General features: G+C 42.1%; 1 protein-coding gene across 5 annotated transcripts in view; it reads left to right on the top strand.

The window, feature by feature from the left end:
• LOC109892872 (opioid-binding protein/cell adhesion molecule) overlaps positions 1-14,702 on the top strand; it is a 524,317-nt gene that overhangs the window by 356,138 nt on the left and 153,477 nt on the right. The window lies entirely within an intron of this gene.

The raw sequence follows: 14,702 nt of genomic DNA, 5'->3' as shown, positions 1-14,702 counted from the left end.
CAACACTGGGATTATTGTTTGACATTGTATGACCTCCATAATGTAATAGTTTGCATTTGTAATAAAAACCTGGCCTCAAGGGGCTTAAAATTCTCCATGTTGGATAACTGCAAACATTTAGTGGTTAGGCAACAAGTCAAGTGAACTCTTAAAATGTTTTTTTGGTTTGTTTGTTTATTTGTACTTTTCCTCACGTTCATGGAGCTCAACTAGAGACACAAAATGTGGGTGATACCCGAACAGAAACAGCAGGTGTCTGAGTGGTGTTCAGTGTCACCACCTATTGTATGCAGTAATCATGCACCTATGAGCTATACTGTTAGCACTGAGGAGGTTTACCATAGTAGGAAGTCCACTGTGTAAAGCTCACCCTGCACTATCAGCTAAAACATAAATATCACTGTCATGTATACCTCTGATATGCCTCCCAGTAAAGCAATAAAAAAAAATCAAGAATCCAGGAAAGTGCTAAAAATAGCCTAAATTAACATATGTGTTTCATTTCAGGAAACTAGGTTGTGCGTCACTACTTCACAGGAGAGGCATTTAAACATATTGTTTATTTCATTTTTTTGAAAAATGCGTTTTGGGGCAGAAATGCCTTCTGGAACATTTGACCTTTCATGTGCCTTAAAAACAAACTTGTGGGCCTCCTGGGTGGTGCAGTGGTCTAAGGAGACTCTGGGTTCCACCAGAGACTCTGGGTTCGAGCCCAGGCCGGGTTAGGGAGGGTTTGGCCGGTAGGGATATCCTTGTCTCATCGCTCACTAGCAACTCCTGTGGCGTGCCGGGTGCAGTGCACGCTGACCAGGTGCACGGTGTTTGGGATTATGGTTCATTGTTTAGCTAGCTACATAACTCTAATGTAAACATTGTAGCCAACAAACATTGGATTTGTATTATAACTACATTTAGTTTAGTCATTGTTGGCTGTCGAGATAGATTCATTTCTAACTGGCTAACGACACAGCTCTGAGAGGCTGCACCTAGCATTAACACGTAGCACTGCGTAGCAAAGAACAGCCGGCGACCTGACACTCATAACCGACCCTGACATCACCCTCCCACCTGCGCTTCTCTCTCTCTCTTCACATTCAACGAGAGACAACAACACATTTGTGCAGGGGGCTGGTGGAGGGAGCATCTTAGTCCCCGGTGATGCCTGGAAATGTTTGTTCCCTTGTATTGCGTGCAGCAGTGAAAACTAATTTGAATCTGATGGTTACTCGCATGCTATTAAATGTATAATCTGTGACACGTTCGTTGTTGTCACAGGGAAAGGTCTGATGGATACCTTCATTTGTGAAAAATGTATTGGACTTGATGCAGCTAAAGAAAGGATTGTTACTCTTCATGAATAAATAAATAATTTGACCAAGCACTTTGAATTGAATAAGGATTCTATGAGACTATCAGCATCTTTAAATGCTACCTATCAAAATATCCAAGAGGATCATAAAGGGACCTTCCTGGACAATAATCAATTTCTGCCACTGCAACCCTCTACTAGCTTGAACCAGAAAATGGCTTCTCATTGTTCGACTCCAGGTGAGCATAAATGGATGTGTGTCGGAACCAGAAAGAAGGAGAAGAATCGTTCACTGTGCTCCTGCCTCCGGACTTAAGACTTTCAAATTGCTTTGAGCCCCTTTACCAGCTGTCTTCTGCCGGGGGCTTGGGTGTTCCCTCCATGGCTGTGGATGTCCCTCCAGCTACCTATTCCTGTCCTAGTCAATCAACTGCCTGGGCACAGCCTGGATCACAGTGGACCCCCTCTGCTTTTCCCTGCTCTCTGGATCAGAGCTATGTCCCTTTGGCTGTTATTGCCTGTATGCAGTCGGTGTTTCAGCAGCCCTCTTCTCAGGTGAGTACTGTGGCTCTGGCCTTGCAATTTGCTTAGAGACGTGGCAGAGGATCATTCTGGCAAATGTGTTAGGGAGTTTGATGGTGAAGGATATATCTGTACCTGGGGCAAATACTTTGTGTTTTCCTGGGGCAAAAGTTCAGGATATCACCAAGTTGCTTCCCGAGGCTGTGAGTCAGTTACCGGGGGCCGATACTGTCATGGTTCATGTGGGGTCAAATTACATTATGAAGCGCAGCTCAGGACAGCTGAAGATGGATTTTAAAGAATTGATTGGGTCTCTACTTGACACCAACAAACCCCCCATAATATCTGGCCCTCAGCCCTCCCTAAAACGTCGCTCTGAATGGTTCAGCAGACTTTTAGCCCTCCATAACAGGCTACGAGACTATTGCAGCTCTGTGAATGTAACATTTATTGACAATTTTGATACCTTCTGGAAACAAAGCTCCTATTATAAGGAGGATGGGATCCACCCAAATCATTTCACAGCATTATAAGGTGCCTTTTAGACAATGACTTATCAATGACCCAAGTCCAGCTCAGTTTATCCCTACCATTGTTTCGCTGAGTTGACATAATGCTTCAGCGAATGTACATTACCCTAAGGGTGTTGGAAGACAATGTAAATAACCTAATTTATGTCCCTCTTACTGCCCGGAATGCCTCTGCTGATCCTACAGCTATTGTATGAAATAATCATATGCCTATGAACCAGAGTAATACAGTTGGCACTGAGGTGGTGTGTCCTAGTAGGAAGTCCACGGTGTGCAGCTCACCCTGCACTAATAAAAAATAACCTGAGTATGTCTAGCTCTGCTAAGCTTTCCAGAAAAGCGAGAAAAATAATCAAGCATCCCAGAAAAGTCTTACAAATATCCCACGGTAACATATGTAGCTTAAGAAACAAGGTTAATCAAATCAATAATTTGCTAGTAACAGATGACATTCATATTCTGACAATCTCTGAAACTCACTCAGATAATACCTTTGATGATACAGTGTAGTAATAATATCTACAGAAAAGATAGAAATGCAAAAGGTGGAGGTATAGCTGTTTTTATTCAGAACCACATCCCTGTAACGCTTAGAGAGGATCTCATGTTAAATACTGTTGAAGTAATATGGCTACAGGTTCATCTGCCTCACCTAAAGCCTGTTCTGGTGGGAAGCTGCTATAGACCACCAAGTGCTTCCAGTCAGTATCTGGATAACATGTGTAAATGCTGGATAATGTATGTGATATCAGTAGAGAGGTATACTTTCTGGGTGATTTAAATATCGACCGGCTTTCATCAGGCTGCCCACTCAAGAGAAAGCTTCAAACTGTAACTAGTGCCTGCAACCTGGTTCAGGTTATCAATCAACCTACCAGGGTAGTTACAAACAATGCTGGAATGAAATCATCAACATGTATTGATCATATCTTTACTAACGTTGCAGAAATTAGTTTGAAATCAGTATCCAAATCCATCGGATGTAGTGATCACAATATCATAGCCATATCTAGGAAAACCAAAGTTCCAAGGACTTAATATTGTGTATAAGAGGTCATACATTAAGTTTTGTAGTGATGCCTATGTTGTTGATGTGAAAAATATTTGTTGGGCCATGGTGTGTAATGATGGGGAACCAGACACTGCACTTGACACATTTATGAAATTGCTTATCAGAGTTTCTAATAAGCATGCCCCCATTAAGAAAATGACTTAAGTCCCCGTGGTTTGATGAGGAATTGAAAAATTGTATAGTTGAGAGGGATGAGGCAAAATGATGGCAAATAGATATGGCTGTACAACCGAATGGCAAACATACTGCAAATTGTTGTAACAGCAGATTTCCTCCTCTTTGTTTGAAGAGGAGGTGTAGCAGGGATCGGACCTAAACGCAGCGTAGTAAGTGTCCATATCATTTATTATAAAACATAAACACTAAACCCACACATGAACGAAAACCAAACCGAAACAGTCCCGTGTGGTGACAAACACAGAAACAAACACCCACAAACCAACAGTGAAATCCAGGCTACCTAAATATGGTTCCCAACGACTAACACCTGCCTCTGATTGAGAACCATATCAGGCCAAACACAGAAACAGACAAACTAGACATCCAACATAGAATGCCCACTCAGATCACACCCTGACCAAACAAAACATAGAAACATACAGAGCAAACTATGGTCAGGGCGTGACAATTGTGAAATTATGTTACTAAACTGAATAAAGAGAAGAAGAAACTACACTGTGAAACAATGATAAATTACATAAAGAATGATAGTAAAAAGCTTTGTAGCATCTTAAATGAAATGTTGGGAAAAAAGGCAAACTCCGCTCCATCATTCATTGAATCAGATGGCTCATTCATCACAAAACCCACTGATATTTTCAACTACTTTAATTCATTTTTAATTGGCAAGATTAGGAAATTTAGGCATGGCATGCCATCAACAAACGCTGACTACACAGCCAAGTATATCTCACCAAATTATGATTGACAAGCATTGTAATTTTGAATTCCATAAAGTGAATGCGTAAGAGGTGAAAACATTATTGTTGTCTATCAACAAGTACAGGCCACCTGGGTCTGACATCTTGGATGGAGAATTACTGAGGATGACTGTGGATGATATTTCCATTCCTATCTCTTCAATCTAAGCCTATAGGAAAGTGTGTGCGCTCAGGCCTGGAGGGAAGCGAAAGTCATTCCGCTTCCGTAGAATAGCAAAGCACCCTTTACTGGCTCAAACAGCTGACCAACAGCCTGTTACCAACCCTTAGTAAACTTTTGGGAAAAAATGTGTTTGACCAGATACAATGCTATTTTCCAGTAAACAAATTAACAACAGATTTTCAGCACGCTTATAGTGAAGGGCATTCAACATGTATGGCACTTACACAAATGACTGGTGATGGCTGAGAGAAATTGACAATAAAAAGATTGTGGGAGCTGTCTTGTTAGACTTCAGTGCAGTTTTTGACATTATCAATCATAATCTGTTGCTGGAAAAACATGTGTTATGGCTTTACATCCCCTGCTATTTCTATATTTTCTTTGTAGCTGTTAGGTTCTGAACAAACAGAGTAAAAACTCAAATGGACGGCTAGGAAAAGCTCAAATTAAACTTTATTCAACCCACTAGGTGCTTCAGCTGCAAGCATACCATACAATCACCTCCTTGCATGTCTAAGATAAACTATCCGTCTCTGACACTAGGCCGGAACCCAGTCTGTTCCTCTTAATGGTATTGTCATGGCCCTGCCTAAGTCTAGAATCTTCATGTGTGGAAATGTGTGTGTGCAAGATAGGACTGTAGTTGGAGAGTCATTCCCCCTCCCAGAGGTTTCTTCTTTCTTCGACTGTTGATCTTATCTCGAGTTGAGTTCCACATCCCTCCTCCTAGTTTCACCGACCTTGGGCTGCCTTATCAGAAACTGAGACTAGACTGTTGCTCTTTACCTCCTTTCTTAGGAATATAATATTCAGCAATAACATGTTTGAACAAACAGAAACATCTGTACTTCCTCTTGTCTTGCTCAGTAGCTTTTCATTAACAGAGCTAGTTAGAACCCAACATTCCCCCTTTATTACTGTTCAACATTGCATAAGCTTTGAAATGACTTATAAATTAAACACCTTCGAGATTTAGGGCCTCTGTCTGCATAATCTTCACCCACGGCTTAAGGCCCTGGTCTCAACATTATAATCACACCAGCCACACTCTTACTTCCCCCTTTCTGTCATTACACCTCCCATTGTACAACTGATAATGCCATTTCAGCTGGAGCTTTTGACTTTCTCGTCCTCCTTCGGGTTCCTAAGAGAGTGATAGCAAAAGACTTAGAAAAAAGAGAGAGAACACAAAGTATTGCAAATGTTATTAATGTCTTAAGCTTAATATATGGAGAAAAAAAATCTAAGTTTGACAACGTGACGATTCCCACTCCCTTATCCTGACTCTGTACCTTCGGGATCATTTCTGCTGGGGTCCACAAAAAGAAAGGCTTTTATTCACCTCCTCAGGCTTGTACCCAGACCCCAGTCCCCCTTAGGTTGCAGGTTTACTGGAGGTGTTCCCACGCCATGTCATCCTCACTTCACCCTTCGTCTCCCTCTATGGCCACACGATACACACGTGCTGTGGCCTTAATCAGCTTGATCTCTTCTTGAGGCAAGTCTGCACATTTCAGCATTAACGCTTTCAGAATATGATATCCCAGCAATGCCAACAATGTCACTCCTGCTACTACTAACACTGCCCATGCTGCATACTTCAAGATACTCCTCACTTGTTCAGTGGTCCAATTCCAAGCTGTTACTATAGCATTTTTCACCACCCCTACTGAGTGTGATGAAATAGAACTACGGACGTATTCTAATAGACCCAGTTAATTTAGCTGTCACTGCCACACAGCCGAAATAGATTGCCACTGGGACAGTGACGCGTGCATTTGATGACACTCCCCATGAACCCCATGAAAGGGTGCTTCACATTGAGTCTATCACTCAAATGTAAGACCCTTAACTTAGCACAAACAGACACTGGCAGAATGTACATTTACAGGCAGGGAGTAATACTAACGTTAACATAAACTATATTCATCTTATGTTTCTAGCATTAACTTTTCTCAGTACGGTCCCGTGTGTCCTTGTCTTATACTGTCGCGAGTGGCATGTTAATGACAGATTGGTGTCAATGCATTTCTAGTCTAAATTACTATATATTTACCCAGTGTGCAGACCTCCACAATGAACCCGATACCCCAAATAAAACAATTTTGGGCAATCGTAAATCAATTACAGTCAATGATGACCCCCCCCCCTTCCCGGTACTCATTCTCCTGGCATCTCTTAATTTTCTTCTTCAGATACACTACATTACCAAAGGTTTGTGGACGCCTGCTCGTCGAACATCTCATTTCAAAATCATGGATATTCCTATGGAGTTGTTCCCCCCTTTGCTGCTATAACAGCCTCCACTCTTCTGGAAAGGCTTTCCACTAGATGATGGAACATTGCTGCAGGGACTTGCTTCCATTCAGCCACAAGAGCATTATAGAGGTTGGGCACTGATGTTGGGTGATTAGGCCTGGCTCTCAGTCGGCGTTCCAATTCATCCCAAAGGTGTTTGATGGGGTTGAGATCAGGGCTCTGTGCAGGCCAGTCATTTTCTGTCACACCGATCTCGACAAACCATTTCTGTATGGACCCCTTCCCCAAACCCTTGCCACAAAGTTGGAAGCACAGAATTGTCTATACTGAACAAAAATATAAACGCAACATGTGAAGTGTTGGTCCCATGTTTCATGAAATAAAAGATCCCATAAATGTTCCATACGCACAAAAAGCTTATTTCTCTCAAATCCATCCACCTGGTGTGGCATATCAAGAAGCTGATTAAACGGCATGACCATTACACAGGTGCACCTTATGCTGGGGGTGATAAAAGGCCACTCTAAAATGTGCAGTTTTGTCACACAAAACAATGCCACAGATGTGTTTGCAATTGGCATGCTGACTGCAGGAATGTCCACCAGAGCTGTTGCCAGAGAATTGAATGTTCATTGCTCTACCATAAGCCACCTCCATCATCGTTTTAGAGAATTTGGCAGCACATCCAACCTGCCTCACTACCACACTGTAACCACGCCAGCCCAGGACCTCCACATCCATCTTTTTCACCTGCAACTCCATGCCCATGATTTTGGAATGAGATGTTCGATGAGCAGGTGTCCACATACACTATATGACCAAAGGTATCAACAATAATAAAGTGTTATAATGCCAGGCTTCGCCATCAGCTGTGTCCCTGGTGACCTCTGTCTTCATCAACTGCACAGTGATTAATGCTAGCAGCTAGCGCCAGTCATTGCTACAAAAATAGTCGCATCCCAATTCATTTGCCTTGTTCATTAGAGGCGCAAAAAGATGACAACACTTGATGACCGGCAGTGGCTGACTATTACAGTCATTTACTCTATGGGAAACAAATGGTTGTCTATTTTAGCGTGTCATCAGGCATGTTCCAGCATGCCACTTCTCTGCTCACATCAGTGGCATGTGGCAGGCTGGCACTGCCTTTTGTCCTCCACAGGAAACTCAAAGTGCCAATTCACCCAGAGGGTGTGTGTGGCAAGTGTGGGCACCAGATCAAACCCCCGCCAAGGCCACGTGCACCATACCAAACCCAATGAACATCAAAAGGTTGGAATGACATGAAACATTTAATTTTTTAATTTTTTTTATTTATTTCACCTTTATTTAACCAGGTAGGCTAGTTGAGAACAAGTTCTCATTTGCAACTGCGACCTGGCCAAGATAAAGCATAGCAGTGTGAGCATACAACAAAGAGTTACACATGGAGTAAACAATTAACAAGTCAATAACACAGTAGAAAACGAAGAGGGGGTCTATATACAATGTGTGCAAAAGGCATGAGGAGGTAGGCAAATAATTACAATTTTGCAGATTAACACTGGAGTGATAAAAGATCAGATGGTCATGTACAGGTAGAGATATTGGTGTGCAGAAGAGCAGAAAAGTAAATAAATAAAAACAGTACGGGGATGAGGTAGGTGAAAAGGGTGGGCTATTTACCAATAGACTATGTACAGCTGCAGCGATCGGTTAGCTGCTCAGATAGCTGATGTTTGAAGTTGGTGAGGGAGATGAAAGTCTCCAACTTCAGCGATTTTTGCAATTCGTTCCAGTCACAGGCAGCAGAGTACTGGAACGAAAGGCGGCCAAATGAGGTGTTGGCTTTAGGGATGATCAGTGAGATACACCTGCTGGAGCGCGTGCTACGGATGGGTGTTGCCATCGTGACCAGTGAGCTGAGATAAGGCGGAGCTTTACCTAGCATAGACTTGTAGATGACCTGGAGCCAGTGGGTCTGGCGACGAATATGTAGCGAGGGCCAGCCGACTAGAGCATACAAGTCGCAGTGGTGGGTAGTATAAGGTGCTTTAGTGACAAAACGGATGGCACTGTGATAGACTGCATCCAGTTTGCTGAGTAGAGTGTTGGAAGCCATTTTGTAGATGACATCGCCGAAGTCGAGGATCGGTAGGATAGTCAGTTTTACTAGGGTAAGCTTGGCGGCTTGAGTGAAGGAGGCTTTGTTGCGGAATAGAAAGCCGACTCTTGATTTGATTTTCGATTGGAGATGTTTGATATGAGTCTGGAAGGAGAGTTTGCAGTCTAGCCAGACACCTAGGTACTTATAGACGTCCACATATTCTAGGTCGGAACCATCCAGGGTGGTGATGCTAGTCGGGCATGCAGGTGCAGGCAGCGACCGGTTGAAAAGCATGCATTTGGTTTTACTAGCGTTTAAGAGCAGTTGGAGGCCACGGAAGGAGTGTTGTATGGCATTGAAGCTTGTTTGGAGGTTAGATAGCACAGTGTCCAAAGACGGGCCGAAAGTATATAGAATGGTGTCGTCTGCGTAGAGGTGGATCAGGGAATCGCCCGCAGCAAGAGCAACATCATTGATATACACAGAGAAAAGAGTCGGCCCGAGAATTGAACCCTGTGGCACCCCCATAGAGACTGCCAGAGGACCGGACAGCATGCCCTCCGATTTGACACACTGAACTCTGTCTGCAAAGTAATTGGTGAACCAGGCAAGGCAGTCATCCGAAAAACCGAGGCTACTGAGTCTGCCGATAAGAATATGGTGATTGACAGAGTCGAAAGCCTTGGCGAGGTCGATGAAGACGGCTGCACAGTACTGTCTTTTATCGATGGCGGTTATGATGTCGTTTAGTACCTTGAGTGTGGCTGAGGTGCACCCATGACCGGCTCGGAAACCAGATTGCACAGCGGAGAAGGTACGGTGGGATTCGAGATGGTCAGTGACCTGTTTGTTGACTTGGCTTTCGAAGACCTTAGATAGGCAGGGCAGGATGGATATAGGTCTGTAACAGTTTGGGTCCAGGGTGTCTCCCCCTTTGAAGAGGGGGATGACTGCGGCAGCTTTCCAATCCTTGGGGATCTCAGACGAGATGAATACATACCACTACATCTTATAGATGTAGTATTTATATGTGGGGTATAAATACAGTGTGACATAGGTAGGGTTGCACATTTTGGGGAATATTCAGAGGATATATTCAATATTCTTTCTGTGGGAATTAACGGGAATATATGGGAATTAACGGTACTTTGTATATGGGAATTAACGGTACTTTGTCACAAGGTACTTTGCTGTTGTTCTGGGATTGATTTGCACTATTTGCACCAAAGTACGTTCATCTCTAGTTGACAGAACACGTCTCCTTCCTGAGTGGTATGACGACTGTGTGGTCCCATGGTGTTTATACTTGTGTACTATTGTTTGTACAGGTGAACGTGGTACCTTCAGGCATTTGTAAATTGCTCCCAAGGATGAACCAGACTTGTGGAGGTCTATAATTTTTTTTGTGATGTCTTGACTGATTTCTTTTGATTTTCCCATGATGTCAAGCAATGAGGCACTGAGTTTGAATGTAGGCCTTGAAATATATCCACAGGTACACAGCTACAATTGACTCAAATGATGTAAATTAGCCTATCAGAAGCTTCTAAAGCCATGACATAATTTTCTGGAATTTTCCAAGCTGATAAACAAGTTTTGATGACTCCAACCTAAGTATATGTAAACTTCCGACTTCAACTGTACATATTACGACATTCTTATTTGAAATATTTTGGGCATCAGATCAATCTTGAGGGAATCTTATTTGAATCGGAAAAGGATGTTCATATGATAGGTAAGATAATATTGTGCAAAGAGCATATCCAACTGACAATATAAACTATTGGAACAAAGATTTAAAAAGAACCAATGTTGGCATGAGATGAAGGGAAAGTTTGGGTATAATTAACGGAATTACAGTTCATGAAAATGTAGGCTTAATTCAGTATAAACAAATGTATCAAATTTATAAAACAAGACACAATTCACAAATTCTACAACACAACGGCAGATTCATGTCTTAGGTGTAAAACTAACAATGGCTCAATAATCCATGCTTTCTAGGTATGCTATATTTATTATTTTAAATAATGAAATGGCATGGGCAACCGAGAAAAATAAATTGGTACAATTTAAGGACATATGGTAAACAATAATGCAGGCACTAGGGATGGGTGTGAGCAGGCGCGTCTAGGCAGATGAGATGTACAGTGCCTTGCAAAACTATTCTTCCCACTTGGCGTTTTTCCTATTTTGTTACATTACCACCTGTAATGTAAATAGATTTTTATTTGGATTTTATGTAATGGACATACATAAAATAGTCCAAATAGGTGAAGTGAAAAAATGTACTTGTTTAAAAAATATATATATATATATTAAAACGTGTATATCGCGTGTATATCTATTCATCCCCTTTGCTTTGAAGCCCCTAAATAGGATCTGGTGCAACCAATTGCCTTCAGAAGTCACATAATTTGTTAAATAAAGTTCACCTGTGTGCAATCTAAGTGTCAGATGATCTGTCACATGATCTCAGTATATATACACCTGTTCTGAAACTGTACATCTGTAAAATGATATTCTAAAAATGAATGCTTTGGTTGTCTTCCTCTCAGGCTTCCATGTCTTCTCTCTGGACCTCAATGAACATCAGCCACTGAGGCCTGATCTTTACTGTCACTTTCCAAGCTTTTTGGGGATGGCTCATTGTAATGCTCAAAAAGCCTCAAATTTGCCCAGGTGTCGACCAATTTTTCAACCCTTGATCAGCCTGTTGCTTGCTTTGGTGTGTGTGTTCCCAAACAAGGACCAGTTGTGCTCTGAGCTGGCTGATATTGGTGGGATTTGGAGGATGATGGAGGCAACAGGCGAAAGAGCCTCAGATCCACAAAGTCCCATCCACCAGGTGGCTGATGAGATATGTTGGCACAACTGCCATAATGCATCTCCATCCCAAAGCCTTTGCTAGGAAGTATACTTCGCCAGACTGCCAAGAACCTTGCACTTATCCAGGCCAAGGTGGCGAGACATGGTAGTGATGATACCATAGGCCTTGTTAATCTCTGCACCAGACAGGATGCTCTTGCCAGAATATTTGGGGTCCAACATGTATGCTGCGGTGTGTATGAGCTTCAGGCAGAAGTCTTCACGCTTTTTGACGTATTTCAGAACTGCAATTTCCTCTGCTTGGATCAACAATGAAGTGGGCAGGGCAGTACGGATTTATTTCCTTACATCTGCAAGCAGATTCTAAACATCAGACAGGATGGCATTGTCTCCCTCAATCTGTGCAATGGCTACTACTATAGGTTTCAGGACTTTCAGGCTGCTTTCCACTCTCTCCCAAAATACATCATCCAGGAGGATCCTCCTGATGGGGCTGTCCATATCGTCAGACTGTGATATGGCCATTTCTTGGAGATACTCCTTCCCCTCCAGGAGACTGTAAAACATGATGACAACACCACCCCAGCAGGTGTTGCTGCGCAGCTTCAATGTGGTGTTCTTATTCTTCTCACTTTGCTTGGTAAGGTAGATTGCTATAACTTGATGACCCTTCACATACCTAACCATTTCCTTGGCTCTCTTGTTGAGTGTATCCATTGTTTCCAGTGCCATGTTGTCCTTGAGGAGCAGATTCAATGCATGAGCAGCAGAGCCAATGGGTGTGATGTGAGGGTAGACCAAGCAGCCTTCATGTTCGCAGCATTGTCTGTCACCAGTGCAAATACCTTCTATGGTCCAAGGTCATTGATGACTGCCTTCAGCTAATCTGCAATGTAGAGACAGGTGTCTCTGTTGTCCCTTGTGTGTGTGCTCTTGTGGAATACTGGTTGAGGGGTGGAAATTATGTAGTTAATTATTCCTTGACCATGAACATTCGACCACCCATCAGAGAGATTGCAATACAGTCTGCTTTCTCTATGATTTGCTTGACCTTCACTTGAACTCTGTTGAACTCTTCATCCAGCAAATGAGTAGACAAAGCATGTCTAGTTGGAGGGGTGTATGCTGGGCAAAGAACATTCAGAAATCTATTCCAATACACATTACCTGTGAGCATCAGAGGTGAACCAGTTGCATACACAGCTTGAGCAAGACATTCATCCGCATTTCTCTGACTACGTTCCTCCATTGAGTCTAAAAACCTTTTGATTCCAGGAGGACCATGAGCTGTTGCTATCGATAAGGTGTCTGATTCATCATTTTCACCTCATATAGAAGTAGAGGCACTTTTGTCAGAGGTTGCTTATTTTGAGCGCTGAGGGAAAATTATGCACTTGGCCAGATGATTCTGCATCTTTGTTTTATTCTTCACATATGATTTGGCACAGTATTTGCAAATTTTACTCAGCTTTTCCTTCTACATTAGCTGCAGTGAAATGTCTCCACACATCAGATAGTGCCTGTGGCATTTTCCTGTAAAGATGAGAAAAAAAATAGTAAAATAAAACTATTCCATGTACAGATAAATAGTTAAGCAGTTAGATTAAACAACTCCTTTGTAAGATAAATGTTTTAAAATGAAACATGTATTGAAACAGGTGACTCAACACTCGTCAGTTAGCAGACTCAAGCAAACTAAAACCCATATGGTAGCAAAAACTAAATAGCAGAAATTGTTCACAAGTTATAAATGGTTTAAATACACTTTGCTGTAGGCTACTATTTACTAGTTAACCAAAAATAATGTATGTTATATAAAATATATTCACCCCACCCAGTATTGTAATCAAAACTTTCCAGAAAGCATGTAGTCCTTGGCTCAGACAGTGAGGTGTTGTGGGCTCAATAGCATCTCATTATGTGTTGGGGATAGTTTTACCAAAATATGCCACAAGACCTAGAATTGTCTTGTGTGTATCCCACAAAAAGGTTCACTGTTATAAGCTACCTTTTTTGATGAATTTAAGCTACATTATCAAAATTCCAGGGCTTAACTTCCCATACAACATTTCTGGAAATTTCACAGAAAGTTTCCAACCCTATGCAACCCTAAACAGAGGCCCCTTTCACAACACCACAACCAAGTATCAGAGGTAAACCCCCAAAAATACTTTTAAAAGGGGCAATCTGCAGTAGCTGCAAATATTTCTAGACATATAAATTAATGATACGCACCCATTGATTCTTGAAGAATATAACTTATAAATGCCTCATGATCAAAGTTCAACTGTTGTACCCCATCAGAACTCAAAATATAAGCTTGTTTTACTTCCAATGTTTGTAAACAAAGTAAATGTTGGTTAAAACTATCATTTTGATATCATGGATGGCCAATCCTTGCATCCACAGCTCTGTCTATGAATTTGAAAGGGGTTACATTTTCCATCCCCGCCCTTCAGCTTTTTACTGAAACAGAGGCGGGGAGAGAACTTTGTTATTGTTTCAACTTCTGTTTGCAGCTTTAAAGGGGGAAAAAGACCCCCGCGCACACATGTACAGTACCAAACACAATGCTCATCAAAAGCTGTAACGACATGAAACGTACTATACATCTCACTACCACATAAAAAGTAAGTACATCTTGCACTAGCCTTGGCTTGGAGCAGGAGCCTATCTCCTGTTTCTGTAGTGTGAGGTATCCACAAGTACACCCGCTGGATAGAACATTAGTCTATCGCAGGGCCTTACCTCCAATCTATCATCTCAAGCAGAGAAACATTGGGTCCCATATTTACTAGGGTATGACTCGGCTGGGAATCAAACTCCCAACTTTCCAATCTCAGGGTGTAAGCTCTACCTACGAAGCCACTGAGTGTGTCATTAACACGTACTATTTATTTGTGGGGTATAAATATAGTAACAGAGGCCCCCTTTACGACATCAGAACACAGTATTTTTCAAATCGATAACATCTGGTATATGAGAAGTAAT

Source organism: Oncorhynchus kisutch, linkage group LG6 (assembly GCF_002021735.2).
Source record: "Oncorhynchus kisutch isolate 150728-3 linkage group LG6, Okis_V2, whole genome shotgun sequence".
NCBI lineage: Eukaryota > Metazoa > Chordata > Actinopteri > Salmoniformes > Salmonidae > Oncorhynchus > Oncorhynchus kisutch.
The sequence above is the reverse complement of the archived record's forward strand: the minus strand, read 5'-3'. Positions and strand labels throughout refer to the sequence as shown.